This window comes from Pan paniscus, chromosome 23, assembly GCF_029289425.2.
Source record: "Pan paniscus chromosome 23, NHGRI_mPanPan1-v2.0_pri, whole genome shotgun sequence".
Classification (NCBI taxonomy): Eukaryota; Metazoa; Chordata; class Mammalia; order Primates; family Hominidae; genus Pan; species Pan paniscus.
In genome coordinates, this window is record NC_085927.1 from 44,150,474 (window position 1) to 44,169,256 (window position 18,783).

General features: G+C 42.1%; 2 long non-coding RNA genes across 3 annotated transcripts in view; one reads left to right on the forward strand and one right to left on the reverse strand.

The window, feature by feature from the left end:
• LOC130541146 (uncharacterized) overlaps nt 1-2,784 on the forward strand; it is a 36,727-nt gene extending 33,943 nt beyond the window's left edge. Inside the window, exon 3 of the long non-coding RNA XR_008955190.2 lies at nt 112-2,784. This is a non-coding gene — a long non-coding RNA (uncharacterized LOC130541146). The remainder of the gene's footprint in view (nt 1-111) is intronic.
• The window catches only part of LOC117977452 (uncharacterized), a 40,886-nt gene extending 36,266 nt beyond the window's left edge, over nt 1-4,620 (reverse strand). For both annotated transcript variants that reach the window (XR_004668610.3, XR_008622626.2), the window contains exons 1-2: nt 4,231-4,620; nt 3,198-3,354 (exon numbers count right to left, since the gene is read on the reverse strand). This is a non-coding gene — a long non-coding RNA (uncharacterized LOC117977452). The remainder of the gene's footprint in view (nt 1-3,197; nt 3,355-4,230) is intronic.
• Between the last annotated feature and the right edge of the window lie 14,163 nt (nt 4,621-18,783).

An 18,783-nucleotide genomic window follows, 5' to 3' on the forward strand; every position in this document is an offset into this window, starting at 1 on the left:
TTATTTTTACTGTTAGGTGTCTATATATTTATATGTGTTTTACAGACAGTTTCTAAAAGTACTTCCTTTCCTCTTCACAATGATTACAACATCTGTTCTTTTTAACTCTAGGGGTACAAGCTGGAAAAGGGGAAAAATGAATCATGCTACAGGCCAAGTGTCCATCACTGATTCCCAGAGATGCCCTTTGTGTGGTAGGCACTTCCATGTGGACTCGCTACAGAGGTACATGCATAGGTCCAAGATAGGCGTCCCTCAGCTCATAGCCCATATTCCAGCTTGTAGACTTTTGCTAAGGATGACCCCTCACCAGTAACCAGCTCTGGTCCCAAGCTCCTGGCTGCAGTCTTTAGTGTCCACAAACCCACAGAGGCTCATCATCCTCAACTGTGGGAATGCACCTTTTCCTGCTGGTTCCTCCTCATTGCCCTGGCATTTCTCCAAATGTTGTTCTCCCTCTGCTCAAATAGGCATGGAGCAGGGGCAGATCAGAAAGTATGATGTCCAGCCATCCTCCAACCAAAGAACAAAGTGCTAGACTATCATCATTGCATGTGCCCCCAGTCTCTACTGGCGATGCCTAAGAGTCTTCCTTTCATGTTGTGAAATGAGGAGTGACTCTTCTGCTCCCATTGTGGGGAGGAAGGGAATACATAGACCCACACACATGCCATTGTCCTGCTGATATCCTAGAATTCCATCTCTTCCTCCAGTCATTCATCTACTTATGTAGAATGAAGGTTTGGGGGTTTTAGCCTCCCCTTGATACCCTGAAGGGGGTGTGTGTGGCCTCCTAATACTCTCATTTTCCTTTAGAATGTGGGTGACTAGAGGCTACTTTGCCATTTGCTTTGAGTTTTAGTAGCTAATTCTGGGTTAACAGTGAAAGTCCTATTTGATATCCTGCTACTCTTGTTACTTTAACCTAATTAGATATTATATAAGTTGATAAAATGTGCATGTACGCGGAAATAGAGCAGTGTCTCCAAGAAACTAAGTGAAATTAGTTGGAGAAGCTTGAAAAAGCTAAGTTATTTTAAAATGCTGTGCCATCAGATGTATGTGAGGTAATACTAAGCAGTTGGAAAACAACGGTAAAATGGGAAGTGATTGTTCACTCAGATTGTTTCATGTGTTTCTTGACATCCTCATCCCATTTTGAAAGATTTTAAACTAGAATTGAAATGTAAAGGAGGCTCATAAAAGAAGATCGGGATATCCAATTTGCAGGCCCTGGCTCAAAGAACAGTGTGGGCCCTATGGTAAAAGGCAAACAAATATGCAGTCATATGTTTTAGTTTGAAACAAAAGCTTTAGGGTATGTATATTTCATTTTTAAAAGATTTCTCTAACCATCTTTTCAACTAGCTGTTTGTAATCATTCTGGATAACAGGGCTTTAATAGCAGCTCATAGTACCAGCTGCCAGCCTCCAGGTGCCCTTGCAGACAATCTCCCAGCCAGGGAAGAATGTGGAGCAGACTCCTATCTTTCTCACCAAGCCCCCTTCCCTCCTACTCTCTTTCTTTCTTAGACTATCATTATTCCCTAGCAATTATCGAGTTTTCAGCCTCCTTTTGTATCTCAGGATTCCTGCATCTGCTTCTGTTGCTGGGTAGGGGAGATGGAAAACTGCAAAGGCGAAGTGGCATGGGGGGAAGACTTGAGAACCATCTGCCTTGGGTTCCTTCTTGATTTTTTTTTTTTTTTTGAGACGGAGTCTCGCTCTGTTGCCCAGGCCGGAGTGCAATGGTGCGATCTCGGCTCACTGCAACCTCTGCCTCCCAGGTTCAAGTGATTCTCCTGCCTCAGCCTCCTGAGTAGCTGGGACTACAGGCACTCACCACAATGTCTGGCTAATTTTTTGTATTCTTAGTAGAGGTGGGGTTTCACCATGTTGGCCAGGCTAGTCTCAAACTCGTGATCTCTGTTGATCTGCCCACCTCGGCCTCCCCAAGTGCTGGGATAACAGGCTTAAGCCACTGCATCTGGCCACTGCCTTGACTTTTTATTCCAGTTTTCTTCAACAGCCTGGAGTAGTAAAACGTAACTGGGTATCTATTCCGGTGAGGGTTAATACTGCACCAATAATCCTCACCCAGGCTTATAAGGCTAGTTTACCACACTACTGTAATCTTTTAATTGACAAGCATGCCTGTCCTGTGTCTCTTTCCTACCACACATAGACCCTTTCTATGAGTATTGAATGCACAGTTATGCTTTTGAAGTCATTAGCTTTTATCTTCTTACCAGAAGGAACAGGGAGACAGAGAATCCTGCTACCTATCTACCTACTTACCTAGCTATGTACTCATATCTGTTTGTCTATCTACCTGTTCATCTTCCATAAAATGTTGTGCCTGGCACATAGTGAAGTTCTGATAAATGCATATTATTGTTACTCTCCATGGTGAATGTTGTAATGTCCAGTAGCTGATGATTTGATTCAATCTGCAATTGCTGCTTTGTAGTTTTGTCCTTTGGCCAACCTCTACTTCTGATGTCTTCCTTTGCTTGAGTCCGTGTCTTTCCTAATTTATTCCCCAACTCCAGGCCTATTCTGATTTCTGATATCCAAAAATTTTCTTTTTTCCTGGCCTTGGGTCCTCCTAGAAAGGAATGGAGAGCTTGATTCCTCTGCTTTACCCTGAATATGGACACACAAAAAATAACAAACACAACTGCCCTTTCTGCCTCCTTCTTCCATTCTTCTGGTTTCTAGCCCGAAAAGATTTTGAGACAAACTGTGGATTTTTAAAACTTCCTAAAATAAAAAAGGCAACCCATATATCTGTGGCACGTATTAATAATAGCATCTGGCTGGGTGCATTGGCTCACGCCTGTAATCCCAGCACTTTGGGAGGCCGAGGTGGGCGGATCATGAGGTCAGGAGTTCAAGACCAGCCTGGCCAACATGGTGAAACCCCATCTCTACTAAAAATACAAAAATTAGCTGTGCGTGGTGGCGGGTGCCTGTAATCCCAGCTACTCGGAAGGCTGAGGCAGGAGAATCATGTGAATCCGGGAGGCGGAGGTTTCAGTGAGCCGAGATTGCGCCATTGCACTCCAGCCTGGGCGACAGGGTGAATCTCAAAAAACACAAAACACAAAAAGCAAAAACAAACAAACAAAAAAACAATAGCATCCACCTAGGGTGGATATTGGACCATGCTTGGAAGTAGTGGTGGTGATACTTACAGCAGGAAGTTGAAAGCAGCTTCTATCCCATTACTCCATTTTCTTCAACAGCCCGGAACACCCAGCTCTTGGTTCACCGAGTCTGTAAATATTTTCTAATTCCCTGCTGGACCCATTTTGTCTTTCAAGGCAGCTTCTTTGTCAGAAGGTTTGCAGGCTTCAAAGAGCAGAGATGGTGTGTGTTTTAGGTTTCAGAGGCATCTGCTGCCAGGACCAGCCTTAACTACGGTGTGAGTACTCAGCGGCTTTCCCAATTCCTGGGCTGTGCCAGGTGCTAATCTCCACACTATTAAAGAAATAAGGGAGGGTACCCACCTCTACCTGATGCAGCACAAATGACTTCACAAGACTCACAAGTTCCTGCATGCTCTGGCACCTGCCTACCTTTCCATCTTCATCTCTCAACACTCCTCATTCCACTCCCTCTAGCCCTAGTTCCCTGCTCATTGCATTGCACTCCAGCAACAAAGAGTTTTTTGCAGGTCCCAGGACAAGCCTCACTGTCTCTTGCCTTAGGGTCTTCCCTTTGCCTAGAATGCTCTCCTCTCTTCTACCATACCTTCTCATCTCATTCTCAGTCTTCCAAAAACTCTTACTTACTATTCAAGTCTCAATTTAGACGTTGCTTTTCCCATAAATCTTTCTCTGTACCTCAAAGACTTAAACACCTGCCAAGGAGTCGTGCTTTGTGCAAAGCACCTTTCACAGCATCACATGGGATTCAATTATCTTTTCACTTATTGATCTCTATCATTTCCATGAAATTAGGAACCATGTTAGCCATTATATCGCCATGGCACATGTCAGTAGCACAATAAAAATTCATGCAATAATTGACTGTGAATAAATGAGAAGCTACAACTAAACCTGAACAAGGCTTATGCTAGGTATCCACCCCAATTTAGATCCAACTCAGGAGACTGGTGCCAACCTAGTGCCCAGGAGAGGACTTTAAAAATCTGTGCAGAGGGCACTTTTCAGCTTCCGTGAGGCTGTTCATGCAAAGAGAGGTTGCTTTTAAGAGACCACTTACCCATCAAAAAAGGGGTCCGGAGCCAGGGAAGAAGCAAGTGCCGTAAGGGAGACCACTGCCTGGATTTAGCACTGTAATGAGAGGAGAGGCAGAGAAACAGACCTCATCCCTACAAGGGTATTAGGCTTCGAGACAGCATGTTTTAGGGAATTAAGAAATCTAATCAGCCTGGTGCACTAAGAGGGAATCTGCAAACTCCCGGGTGTGGAAGAAAGCCGAAGTATCCTCGGGGAGATCCTAATTAAAGCGCAGCCGATTACAATTCCTCTGAAAAAAGAAAATGAAAGGACTGAGAAACATCTGCTGTGGTTTCATGAAGGACTGCTCAAGGATGCAGAGTGTGAGAAAAAGAAATTCTTGACAGCATGGATGAGGCACAGAGCATGTTTGTTCTCCATTGGGCAAAGCTGGTGGGGGATGGGGCCTGACAACACAAAGGCGGGGGTTTAGGATTGTTTTAGACTATAGGGCAAAATAGAAGAGACCAAGGTTTGGTGGACATGAGAGGGAAAGGAGGCGTATCCTTCTCGTCCCTGTGCAGACAAGAATGACCCAGTGACCCTGCTGAGCTCTCTCCAGGTTGCCTAGCAACCTGCGAGCTGGGCCTGAGGGCCCCTCGTCTGATAGGAGAGGCTATGCACGACCTCCACTTCCCAAGGTCTCCAGGTGCTGGAGATCTCCAAGTGATCATCCCTAGTGATCCTCAGAGCACCTTGAAATACCTAGGCTTTGTCTGCTTGGTTCCAGAGTCTGAGATGTGTATTTCTTTCTGCAAGGCCGCTTTCATGCTCATCCCATATAAAGGCAGAACAGGCCAGGCGCAGTGGCTTATACCTGTAATCCCAGCAGTTTGGGAGGCCAAGATGGGTGGATCAGTTGAGGCCAGAAATTTGAGACCAGCCTGGCCAACATGAGAAAACCCTGTCTCTGCTAAAAATACAAAACTTAGCTATGCATGGTGGTGGTGCATGCCTATAGTCTCAGCTACTTGGGAGGCTGGGGCATGAGAATCACTTGAACCTGGGAGGCAGAGGTTGCAGTGAGCTGAGATCATGCCACTGCACTCCAGCCTGGGTGACTGAGAAAGACTCTCTTAAAAAGATGATTGTCCCAGGCCTTATTCCTGAAAAATCTCCAAAAAGAAGAAGTTCAGATCTGATTAGAGTAAGTGCTCACATATCTTAGATGTAATCCTGGAATTGCTGAGCTAGAAGAGAGCTCAGATGTCATACAGCCCAATCTCCTGCAAATACAGGAACAGAAAAATGTAAAAGCCCAGGTAAGATTGAAACATAATTTTAGGCAACAGTCATGTCAGAATTTTCAAAGGATGGTACAGGAAACACATGCTATTGGTATGCAGAGGAGAAAGTGCTGACCATGGCCTGGGGAGAGTCCACAAAACCTTTGGGAAGCAGTAGGGATTAGTGTAGGTCCTGAAGCCCAAATTTCAAAGGTGAACAGCAGCCAGAAGTCCTCTGAGAAAGACAAAGGCAGGGCAGGACAACTCTGAGTACTGCCTGAAGAACGCCCTTAGACAGTGGTACTCAGAAACATGAATGGAGCTTACCTCAATGGTGTGCTTATATCTCCAAATGTTCCAGTAATCTGATTCTATATAAGTACCCCAAGATGTAGTAGCCTAGACTAACTACCATTTTACGATATCTCATGACTTCATTGGTCAGGGATTGAGACAGGGCTCAGCTGGATGATTCTTCTACTCCATACTGCATCAACTTGAGTCACTCATGGTATTCACATGGTGGCTGGTCTGGGCTGCAGGGTACAAGATGGCTTGTTCACGTGCCTGGTGCCTTGATGGGGATGGCTGGAAGGTTTGACTTAGTCAGGCACTCTCCTTTTCCATGTAGTCTCAGGGCCTCTCCACAGAGCAGTCTGACTTCTTACATAGCTGCTCAGGGTTTCCAAGAAACCCAAGCAGAAGCTATAAGATTTCTTATGTCCTAGCTTCAGAACTTCCCCAATGTCATTTCTGTCAAATTCTATTTGTCAAGTAAGTCACTAAGAGCAGTAGAGATTCAATTAGACCCTCCCCTCAAGCATCCATTTCCACAACAAATATTTCTAAATTTCCTATTCCATGCCAAGCCTTTGCTTGCTACTACTAAGTTTGCAAAAATGAATCATTCATGTTCCTAATCTGGAGAAATTCATGATCTAATTGTGGAGGCCATTATATATTTTTAATATCCATATCATGTGACAAGAACTAATAAAAGTGGGGACTAAATGGCAAAAGAGTATAGAGAAAATGTAGCCTATCTTAGAATTGGACGAACTAAGTCCTGTGGGCTGAATCCAGTCTGCAGCCTGTTTTTATGAATAAAGTTTTATTGGAACAAAGCCATGCTTATTTATTTACATATTGTCTGTGCCTGCTTTGGCACTATAATGGCAGAATTGAGTAGTTGCAACAGAGACTATATTACCTGCAAAGCCTAAAATATTTACTCTCTGGTCTTTGACAGAAAAAGCTTGTTGACTCTGGATCTACCTAGGTATGGCTGAATTCCAGGAACTGTAAATCCAAATTTGGGACAATTGTTCAGAATTTGTTAGTGTATTTGGATACTGACATTTCTCCTAGATTTATTTCATTTTCTACCTGGATTTTCTCTTTATTTTTATTTTAAAATATATTTTACTTTCCTTATATACTGTATGTTTAATAATATTTTATCATATAAAATTGTATTTATCCAGAACCTTCTATATGCAAACTTTGTACTAGACCTTGCTTGTAAAGAACTTACAGTCTAGTAGTGGAAAATTCAAGTATTAATTATTAAACAAGACAAAACACCAGGCAGAAGTATGAAAAAGGAACAAGGTTAAGACCAACTATATGCCAGTCTTTGCATATTCATTTAAATTCTACAGTAACTTTATGAGCTACATATTATGAGACCATTTTATAAATGTGTAAACTAAGGCCCAGAGAAATAAACTTACTTAACCCAAGGATAGCTAATAGGTGGTATAACTGAAATTTAGTTAGAAATTTACCATTTGGCCTATATATCTATTCTATTACTATATGTTTCATTGCCACAATTTGTATTTGGTTCTTCCTCAAATCTGCTGGTATTTTTTTTTCACTGTGCTATTAAATTACTGACTCTCTTTCTTCCCTCATCTCTTTGAATATTTTAAACATACTTAACTTGAAAGCCCATCCCAATCTATCCTTGGCTCCAAACTTGTCAGAATGCTGGGTAAAATGTAACATACCGATGGCTAGAAAGACAGATAAATTTCCCTGACACTGAGTTACCATATCTACAAAATAGTGCTGTTAATTATTATTATTATTATTCATGGTTCTCAGGGTGTGACTCTAACATTTGCTGTGTCTGACAGCACTCACTGAAATTTAGTCATTTCGAAGTTTGTAATTTTTTACTACAAGCTCATCTGTAGTGGCACTTATTTTCCTTTGTAAATTCTATTATATATGTCCTGATTTATGGAGACGTCCTATTGAGTAGTTTAGCATTTGCCTGTATGGAGGACTTATTGAATTTACCTGTCTGGACCAACTTCTTCACACATTTTCTAGTTTGGAGTTCCTGAACAACATGGACAGTGTTAATTTGGATTCCATGCTTCATGGCACAGGATTAGAGCACTAACTACTCAGTGATGACTTTCTCTTCCTCTAGCTCAGGTGATCAACAAGTTTCCTTGTTCTTTCTCCAAGTAGTAGAAGAAAGTAAAGGTAATGTGTTTTATTTTTGTTTGAAATTTCTGTGTCTATAATTTATCTCCTTTTGTGCCATCTGTGAATCGAGATATACCATATTCTACTTTTCTGGTGACTAATATTAAAGGTATTACTTTCTCTTCTTCTAGCAGTTATGCTGGAAGTTTTAACATGTATATTTAACTTTAAACAAATCTAAAGTTTATCTTCTTGCACAATTAAAGAACTATAGAATGTTTTATGCTGCTTGCCCTCAAATGATTAAAATGCTGTTTATTTTAGTTCTTGTTTAACATCACAAATAAGGCATAATTTTATTCCTTTCCACATTCTAAGATTGTTTATATTTATCCATATTTACTTTTTTCCCCTTGCTATCCTTCCTTTAATCTCCTGCCTCTTTTGAAGCTTGTTTTTCTTCTTTTTGAAGTACAAATTTTGGTTTCTTGGCACTAAATATTATTATTTTTTGTTTTCCTTTAAAAATTATTTAACCCTTGTTCTTGAAAGATGGCTTCTTTGAATTACATATATTCTAGATTGATAATTTTTTTTGGTACTTACTATTCCGTTGTCTTCTTGTCTCCATTTTTGGGGATGAGAAGTCAGCAGTCAGTCTACAGGCCTTTTGACAGTAATATGAATTTTTGATTTCTGAGATTTATTATATTCCGTACCTACCAAGTAATACCTTTCAGTGATTTTGAAAATTTTTCAGATAATGACCTTTTAAAATATGATCTCCTTTTCTCTGGTCTTTCCATTATCTCCTTTTGAACACCAATTAATTATTGTTAGACCATCTTGCTCTACACTTTATGACTCCTGACTTCTTTTTCACATTTGTTGTTTTCTGTCTTTCTTGACTGCTATCTTGGTAATTAATTAAAACTATCTTCCAGTTCATCAAGATTGTCGTCATCTCTATATAACATGCCCTCTAATTTGTTCATAGTTTGTAATTCTCATTTATTCATTTATTATTTCTAAAAGTTCCATTTGATTTTTTCCATTTTTTTCTGACCAATTTTGATAGTTTCTTTTGGGGAGAAAGAGGATATCTTTTTTCATACTTTCAACGCTTATTTCTTTAAATATGTTATCTATCCTAATTTTTTTTCTTGCCTATGTTAATTCCAAGACTGATCATCTTTATGAGTCAGTTCTGCAATCTGGGTTTTGTTGTTATTCTTGTTTTTAGTCTTAATCATGGTGACTTGCTTCTATACATTATGTAATTTGTTACTGTGAGTACATATTTCATGGAATGTTATTCCTCACAGACCTGAGTTAAAGTACATTCCTCAAAAGAGGATTTTACTTATATTCTGCACTACTAAAACACTGGACTACTTTCAACTACATTTTTGGTTTGGAATTTTTTTTGGATTATAATCATATGTGAATTCTGGACCCAAACTTATGTGCAGATGGGCTTGTGGGTAGAAATTCTTTGGGAGGTCTTAATCTACTTTATCCAGAAAAAAGCAAACATTCCAACCTTGCTTTCTGAAAAAAAGCAAGATTTATGGTTTTATTTTATTTTTCCTAAATCACTATGATGATCTTTTTTTAACTTATGGGTTCCTAATTCAACGTCCCCTCTGAGAAAGTCCTAAGTTTTGTCTACCATTCTTTCGGGTGCATGGTTTGTTAAATCTTAAGTTGTAGGTCCCCAGAAATTGGTAGATAGTCTTAGAAAAAAATAATAATTTTCCTTCTGAACTATATTTTCCCTCCTTTCAAACCTCTGGAGATTTCCTTAGTTTTTATATTTTATTCAGAATTTTAATGAATTCTGTGTCAGAAAGATTTCTTTGGTCATCTATTTCATCTGGAGATAAAAGTCAGGGCTGTTTTTCTAACAGCTGTCTCATGGACAGAACAACAAGTCAGGCTATGCACTTTATGGAGTGAGAGTAGTTCCAGGGTTCTGCCTTAAGCAGGCCTGAGATCTCAGTTCCTGCTCCTGGGTGGGTATCAAAACACTGGTCCCAGCCCCTAAGGCCCAATTTTTGTTCTAATACCAATTTGGATATTTATCTCAATGCCTGATCACCTCTTCATCTTTTTTTTTTTTTTGAGACAGAGTCTCTGTCGCCATGGCTGGAGTGCATTGGCATGATCTCGGCTCACTGCAACCTCTGCCTTCCAGGTTCAAGCTATTCTCCTGCCTCGGCCTCCCAGGTAGCTGGGACTACAGGCGTGCGCCACCACACCCAGCTAATTTTTGTAGTTTTGGTAGAGATGGGGCTTCACCATGTGGGCCAGGTTAGTCTTGATCTCTTGACCTCATGATCTGCCGGCCTCAGCCTCCCAAAGTGCTGGGATTACAGGCATGAGCCACCACGCCTGGCCACCTCTTTGTCTTTAAATTCACTCTTTGTGGCATCTTGGAATTATCTTTTATTGCAATAAAATACATCCCCATTTTTATTTTTGTTGTCATTACCCTTAACACTTCTATCTGAGTAGCAGTGAAGCATCATCATTATGAGGACAGTCTCTTAAGCTGGACTTCCAGGCTGTCCTGGCTCCACAACTCTCTAGTTGTAACATCTTGGACAAGAAATTTAACCTCCATGTGCCTTACATCTCTTCATTGATCAGACAGGCATAATAACCATGCCTGCCTCTTAGAGTTTCTGTGAGGATTCAATGAGTCAATTCACATAAAGCACTTAGAATAGTCCCTGGCATATGATCTGTGTGATCTGAGCATTAACTAGTATCAACAGGGTGTATTTAGACCAAGAAACTTTCTGTTTCAGCTCAGGCTTTCCCAGGTGGACCTCCCTCCCTCCAACTCCAGGTTCTTTCCATTACACCATGAGGTCTACCCAGGGATAGGAGAGGGGTTAAGTCAGGAAATGTGTGAGCTTTGGTGGGTTATGACTGAGATCTGCTTCTTAAATTTGAGACATAAGGTAGAGGCTTGATTGTTGAATGATAAGGCTAAATTCTACTTCATATAATGAGCCAAGTGTGATGCCTAGGGCTAAATTTAAGGAAGCACTGTTTTACAGGGTTGTGCCCATGGAATCCCCGCACTGATATAACCTAGAGAGTTAGTACCTCCTTAAATTTTGCTTGCTAGGCTCCTCACTGGCCTCAGCCTCATCTGACCGTGATCATCACCCTTGTATAGTGAGAGGATCAGAGAGGTCGTAGCTTATCCAAAATTATATTTCTGAAAACTGACAGAACTGTGATTGAAACCCAGTTTGTGTGACTCCAGAGAACTTGCCCTTAAACATTGGGTGCAACTGCTTTGAGTCTGATTGAGGCAGGTACCATAAAAACAGAGTGAGAGTATCACATGGAATTTGTTCAAAGAGCTGGGACCAACTGGTGGACAACACACTTCAAGAAACAAGACTTCACTGCATTGAATGCTCATCTATCAAGGGCCACATGTCAACCACAGGTGGTAGAAGGCAGCTGCCTTACCTCCCTGGTGCCCTGTCAGCCCCACCCATGGCTCCATCCCCTTTTGTTTCATTCATCTTGGGTGGCATTTGGTGTCCCCCTGGTAGAATATACTTGCAATTCCAGGGGAATAAAAGCTGAAGTCAGGGCCTGGATAGATTTGGAAGGGAGTAAAAATTGGTCTCAGCCTGGTGCGGTGGCTCACGCCTGTAATCCCAGCACTTTGGGGGGCTGAGGTGGGCAGATTGCCTGAGGTCAGGAGTTCCAGACCAGCCTGGCCAACATGGAGAAACCCCGTCTCTACTAAAAATACAAAAATTAGCCAGGTGTGGTGGCAGGCACCTGTAATCCCAGCTACCCAGGAGGCTAAGGCAGGAGAGTTGCTTGAACCTTGGAAGCAGAGGTTGCAGTGAGCTGAGATCAGGAGGTTGCAGTGAGCTGAGATCAGGAGGTTGCAGTGAGCTGAGATTGTGCCATTGCACTCCAGCCTGGGCGACAAGAGAGACTTAGTCTCAAAGAAAAAAAAAATTTGGTCTCCAGGTGTTTGATAGAATGGACCTATCAGAAGAAATTAATTGACCACAAATTAGAGGGAGGGCAGAGCCTGAATAGCTCAGTACTTATGTCCTTGTGTCCTTGGTGGAGACTAGCACAGTGCCTCATCTCTATTTAATATTTGATTGACAAGTACTCTTATTAAACACAATTTGAATCTTTTCCTCTTTTCTAGGAGACAGATGAATTTCTATCTATACTCAGTATGCTTAAGATTTACTAGAACGCAGGCACAACTAGATAAACAGTCCTGTGAAATTCACCTGAATGTGATAAAGAACTCTGCTACTCAGTGGTAGGGCTCAAAAAGCAGTACCACACAATGAAAGTCTCAGAAGCAAACGTTTTTCTGTGACTTTCTCCCACCCTCCTGCCTCTGACTCCTCATTCTTCCCTGAGACTACCCATAGAAACTAGAATCTCTCTTCCCCAAGGCAGGACATAGAAACCAGAACTTTTTCCTCAAAGCCAGCCAGAAAACCTAAAAATAGTATTACAACTTTCCTCTACCTTTCTGTGTAAAAATTGGCTATAAAGAAATTATCTGGCTTATCTTGTTTGGTTGTAGGTCATAAGACCCTAATTCCAGAGGGCCCTACCCTATAACCAGAAGGAAGAACTATTGCACAGAGAATCTAAGAAGAATCTAGACAGATAGCCCTCGCTGGATTTCTCCACTCTGTCTGTTAGCATTCGATCATTTGCCTTTTGTCCAGTCATATTTCTGCATGGCTGTCCATACTTTGTTGAACCTAAGCACAAAATGGAAAGTTTTCCCTGTATCTTTGGGTCTTCATTCTGAAGGCTCCCATGTTATATAAAACTATGATCAAATAAATATGCATGCCTTTTCTCCTATCAGTCTGCCTTTTGTCAGTGATTTTCAGTGAACCTTCAGAGAGTGAAGGGGAAGTTTTCCCTTGGCCCCTATATCAGTTTCCTCAATACCTGCCATGCAGAAAATCTAAACTAAGATGTGTCAAACAACAAGGTATCCAGTTGGTAGAAGAGCTCTTACTGAGTGACACTAGGGAGGTGTTGGGTAAAGATCTATTTTAGACTTTCAATTAATTATCTGAAAGCAGGATTCAGGAGTGTGAAGGGAGACTTGTGGCGTATTCCACCAGGGGGGACAGTAAATGCTGCCCAAGAAGAATGGCGCAAAAGGGGATGGAGCATGGTTGGGGCTGACAGGGAGCCAGGGAAGTAAGGCAGCTGCCTTCTACCAGCTGTGGTCAACATGTGGCTCATGAAGGATGAGTACTCAATGGGGTGGAGTCCTGTTTCCTGATATATGTTGCCCAGCAGTTGGTCCCAGCTCTTTGAACAGATTCCATGTGATACCCTCTCCCTGTTTCCATGGTACCTGCCTCACTCGTAGTCAAAACAGCATCACCTAGTGTTAAAGGGCAAGTTCTCTGGAATCAGGCAAACTGGGTTTCAATCACAGCTCTGTCGGTTTTCAGAAATATAATTTTGGATAAGCTACGACCTCTCTGATCCTCTCACTATACGAGGGTGATGATCACAGCCAGATGAGGTTCAGGCCAGTGAGGAGCCTAGTGAGCAAAATTTAAGGAGGCACTAACTCTCTAGGTTATATCAGTGCAGGGATACCATAGGCATAACCCTGAGAAAGAGTGGTTTCTTAAATGTGTAGCCTTGGGCATCACACCTGCCTCATTCTCGTGGAGGAGTGACTGGTGATGATTATGTCTACCTCATAGAGTCGAGATGAGAATGAAATAAAATCTCACAGGGAAAGTTAATTATAGAGTGCGTGATACATGGGAACTGTGAGTATTCAGGTACCCTCCTCCTTTCTTACCTTCCTAACCCATTCCCAGCATATGCTACTCTCATCACTCAATGCGGAGGCGACCTGAGGAATCTGTTAGAAAGTTCAAGCCTTTTGAAGGGTAAGAGCGCACCCGTTAGAAAGAAGAGACCCCTGTCCTTTTTGGAGCAAAAAATGAAAGTGGGCTCAAAGGGCGGGCCCTCTGGGTACCTGACATTTGCAAACAGTAATATACAGTGTTGTATATAGAAAGAAGATGTTTTATTACTTTTTTTTTTTAGATGGAGTTTCGCTCTTGTTGCATAGTCTGGAATGCAATGGCGTGATCTCAGCTCGCTGCAACCTCCGCCTCCTGGGTTCAAACGATTCTCCTGCCTCAGCCTCCTGAGTAGCTGGGATTACAGGTGCCCGCCACCATGCCCAGCTAAGTTTTGTATTTTTAGTAGAGACGGGGTTTTACCATGTTGGCCAGGCTGGTCTCGAACTCCTGATCTCCAGTGATCCACCCACCTCGGCCTCCCAAAATGCTGAGATTACAGACATGAGTCCCCGCGCCCGGCCACATATTTTCAGATGGTAGTAACTCACTACTGCAAGCACTGATGGCTCCTGCTCAGTTTCCATTCCTCTCACTCTCTTCTGGGAGAGACCACCTTTCACAACAGAAACTAAACGTAACTGCCTGCTTTCTCAGACTCCCCTTGCAGATATGGCAAGAACATATAAGTCTGCACAGGCCAGTAGGGCTAAAGAAGAAGTTTCAGGATGTTTCTGGGAAGAATTTCTTCTCTAATGAAGAGAGAAGCACTTAGGATGCCTCATTGTCACACAGCTGGTAAGTGGTCCTGACCTAGGTTTGTTAAACTCGTATCTGTAACTATCAGTTACTGATATGGTTTGGCTGTGTCCCCACCGAAATCTCATCTTGAATTATACTCCTATAATTCCCACGTGTTGTGGGAGGGATCCGGTAGGAGATAATTGAATCGGGGGCAGGTCTCGCTCATGCTGTTCTCCTGATAGTGAATAAGTCTCACGAGATCTGATGGCTTTATAAGGTGGAGTTTTCCCGCGCAAGCTCTCTTTGCCTCCTCCGTTTTGCCTGCTTCTCTATGCCTGCTGCCATGATTATGAGGCTTCCCCAGCCACGTGGAACTGTAAGTCCAATTAAACTTCTTTTTTTTATAAATTGCCCAGTCTCGGGTATGTCTGTATCAGCAGCGTGAAAATAGACTAATACCGTTACTTTGTGAATGCTTGGAGTACTGGAATTTCTGAGTTGAATGCTAATTTAGAAGTTAAGTTGGGCGTGGTGGCTCCTGCCTGTAATCCCAACACTTTGGGAGGCGGAGGTTGGGGGACTGCTTGAGCCCAGGAGTTCAAAACCAGTCTGGGAAACATGGTGAAACCCATCTCTACCAAAAATACAAAAAAATTAGCCCCGGAGTGGTGGTGTGCACCTATTGTCCCAGTTACTCAGGAGGGTGAGGTAGGATCACTTGAGCCCAGGAGGCCGAGGTTGCAGTGAGCCAAGATCGTGCCACTGCACTCCAGCCTGGGTGACAGAGTGAGACCCTGTCTCAAAAATAAATAAAGTAAAAGCCCCTAGGAAGCAAAAGTTTGACTCAACTTTTTTCTTTATTTTTAAAAATTGTTTTATTCCCCCCTACAGTTTTTGAGTTCTTCTTGAAAGATAGCTTTGTCCTATCAGACCTGGTTAAGAGAGACAGCTTTTGAGAGGCATGGTAGTACTTAACAATCAGGTCTGGAACCATGAGGAAGGACAGGGGAAAAATCAAGAAGCAAAAGGTTGAGCCCAGTGTGGGCCCACCTGAGTCTTCTGTCTTATTCCCTCTGATTGTGAAGTTGGTATCATTTCTCTGACCTGGAGGTTAGCAGCTGGGCTGTCAGCAAGCTTCAGGCGGCAGCCCTTGGCACCAGCCTAGAGCAAGCACTGGGGGTTTGTCTGCAGAAACAACTGCTGAAAGCAATTGTGGGACACCTTCAAATTGACAACATGAGAGATGGTGCAAATTAATAGTGCAGTGCCTTCATCTGGGGTGTAAGGGAGGCAATGAGAGAGAATAATCAGCAAAGCTTGAGCTGGGTGAGGTCAATTATAAAAGGTAATATGCAAGACGTAAGCTTGGAGTTGGGAACTCAGAAAAATCACAGAATGTTTTTGATCCAGGAGGGGATATTGGAGATTTTCACATTTGGTGTGTTTCAATCCAAATTATAATTTAAAGGGAGACACACCTTTTTTGTAAAGGGCTCAATAGCCAATCGTTTTGGCTTTGTTGGCCATAAGTCTCCGTCACAACTGCTTGGCTCTGCCACTGTAGTACAAAAACAGCCATAGATAATGTATAAATGAACAGGCATGGCTGTGTTCCAATAAAGCTTTATTAACAAAAATAAATGGTGGGCCAGCTTGGTCTGTGAGATGTAGTTTGCCAAGCCATAATATAGGATCCTGAAAAGACAGAGGTATACTATCTCCTCTATGCAAGGCACTGTCCAAACCCTGGAAATATAAAGAAGAAAAAAGTCGTGGGCTGACCTATTTTTTTAAGGATTTTATAGTTTCTTCCCTCCGGTTACCCTCACTTTTTTATCTCAATCACCATCACCACCAGTCCTTTGCATTAAGCATCTTCTATAGGTCGACTCTATCCTAGGAGCTTTATATGTGTTATTTTTAAACTTCAGTCTCACGACATAGGTATTATTATCTCCATTTTACTGACTGAAGAAATCAGAGCTGCAGCTTGTCCAAAACGCTGAAGCTCATAGGTGCTAAAGCTGGAATATAAATATCAGTCTTTCTTATTTCAAAGTACCTTCTTATTCTAAGAGGCATTATGGATTCAGAAGAGGGAATCTGGAGCTAGGCTTCCTGGAAGTGAATTCCGACCTATGACTTTGGGCAAGTGATCTAACTTTTCTGTGACTCATTTTCCTCATCTCTAAAATGGAGACAATAGAAGCACTTCTTTGGGTATGTGATGGTGAATTAGCTAAGTACATCTCAACATCCTACAATGAACAGGGTAGCACCTTGATAGAGTTTGGATATTTATCCCTGCCCAAATCTCATGTTAAATTGTAATTCCCATGCTGGAGGTGGGGCCTGGTGGGAGGTTGGTTCATAAGATCATAAGCTCATGACAAGCTTGGTGCTGTCTTTGTGATAGTGAGTTCTCATGAGATCTGGTCATTTAAAAGTGTGTGGCACCTCCTCCCACCCCCTCTCTTGCTCCTGCTTTCACCATGTGAAGTACCTGCTCCTGCTTTGCCTTCTGCTCTGAGAAAAAGCTTCCTGAGGCCTCCCCAGAAGCAGATGCTGGTGCCATGCTTCCTGTACAGCCTGTAGAACTGTGAGCCAATTAAACCTGTTTTCTTATAAATTACCTAGTCTCAGGTATTTGTTTATAGCAATGCAAGAACAGACTAATACTCTCATCCCAATAAGAAAGAATGATCTGGCCCTAAATGTCAGTATCACCAAGGTTTAGAAATACACCTGCAATATTTTGAGCAATGAGGAGAGATAGGGGGTGAGAGTGATTTATCTTCTGTCAGAGTTGTTTAGGGGTAAAGCTAGGACAAGAATCCGTATCTATAGCATCCATGTCCTGAACCGTTTCCTCACCCCTACATTGCCACAGGGACAACTGTGCAGTGAGTAGTGGTGATCCAGATAGTGGGAACTATATGTGCAAAATGATCGGAAGCAGGAAGAAACAGTACAAAGTTTCTGTCTGGGACAGAGCAACCTGACTCTCTTGATTTGGATAGTCACTCATTGTAGGGGAGTCACAAGGAGCAAGTGAGGGAGGTGGAAAGTGGCTCCTGGTTAAGAGCTCAGAGTTTGTGAAGAGGCAAAGGGAGCCATGGTGGGTGTTTGAGCAGAGGAGTGATGCCTAGCTGTTAAAACCAGGGAGGATCTGGCTGTGCAGGACGAGACTGGCATCTGTTAGATCAGCTGGCAGGGGACTGCAGTACTCTTCTCTGAAGGCCTGAGGCTCCAGACAAGATGGACAAGGTAAGGGAAGAGATGGCTCTCAGACACCTAGCGGAGGGGCCTCTTTGCAGCTCATAGATGGTACGTGCTCTGCCTTTGATCAGAGCCGAATAGGAGCTGACGACCTCCGACCATGTGTGCCAACCTTCCTCTGCACAGCCCCAAGTGATTCGGTGTCTGCTAATGAGATTTTCTGGAGGGCCGTTAAAGATCATTAAAAAGCAGTTTTTGCAAACCTAATATTAGCTTTTAAGTAGTTAGCAGGGATGAGCCCTTGCCACTCAGTGTTAACCAAAGCAAGTGATGACCTGCCACTCAGGAAACGGAGGCAATAGTAATCCCTCAGGTCCCAACGACAACGGGGGTGCTTCTGAGGCAGTTCTATCACATTTATTTCTATGTGATCCACAAAATGTTCTTTGAACAATCTTTTTGTTGTTAGAAATGTGCTAATCACTAGAGAATAATACTAAGTGATGATAGTAATAAGAGTAGAAAATTTATTGAGTACCTACTCTATCTTAGGAACTATACTAAGTACTTTATATAAACACTGTCGCTAATCCTGTAACTCAGCTGCAAAGTAAGTACAATTAACCCTGTTTTCCACATGAGAATTTTAAGATGAAAAAACTAAAATGCAGATCCTTAGAATCTCACTATCTAATGGGCCAAATGCTTAAACAGATGAACGTTATGTCATATGCTAAGAGTGGAAATATGCAGTCATACTTGCTAACATTTATTGAATGTGCCAGGTACTGTTCTACTTTTCTTTCCAGGTAAGAGCTCATTTATTTCTCAAGAAACACTATAAGGTGGTTACTATAATCTGTTTTGCAGATATGGAAAGTGAGTCAGAAAGCAGTTATAACAAACTTGCCTAAAATTAGACAACTAGTCAGAGGACAAGAAGGATACAAAATCAGTTATCAAGTTAGTTAATTGAGTTAACATTCATTTTATTTACCTATGTAATAAGCCTAACAAAAATAATTATCTGCGAAGGTTGTTAAA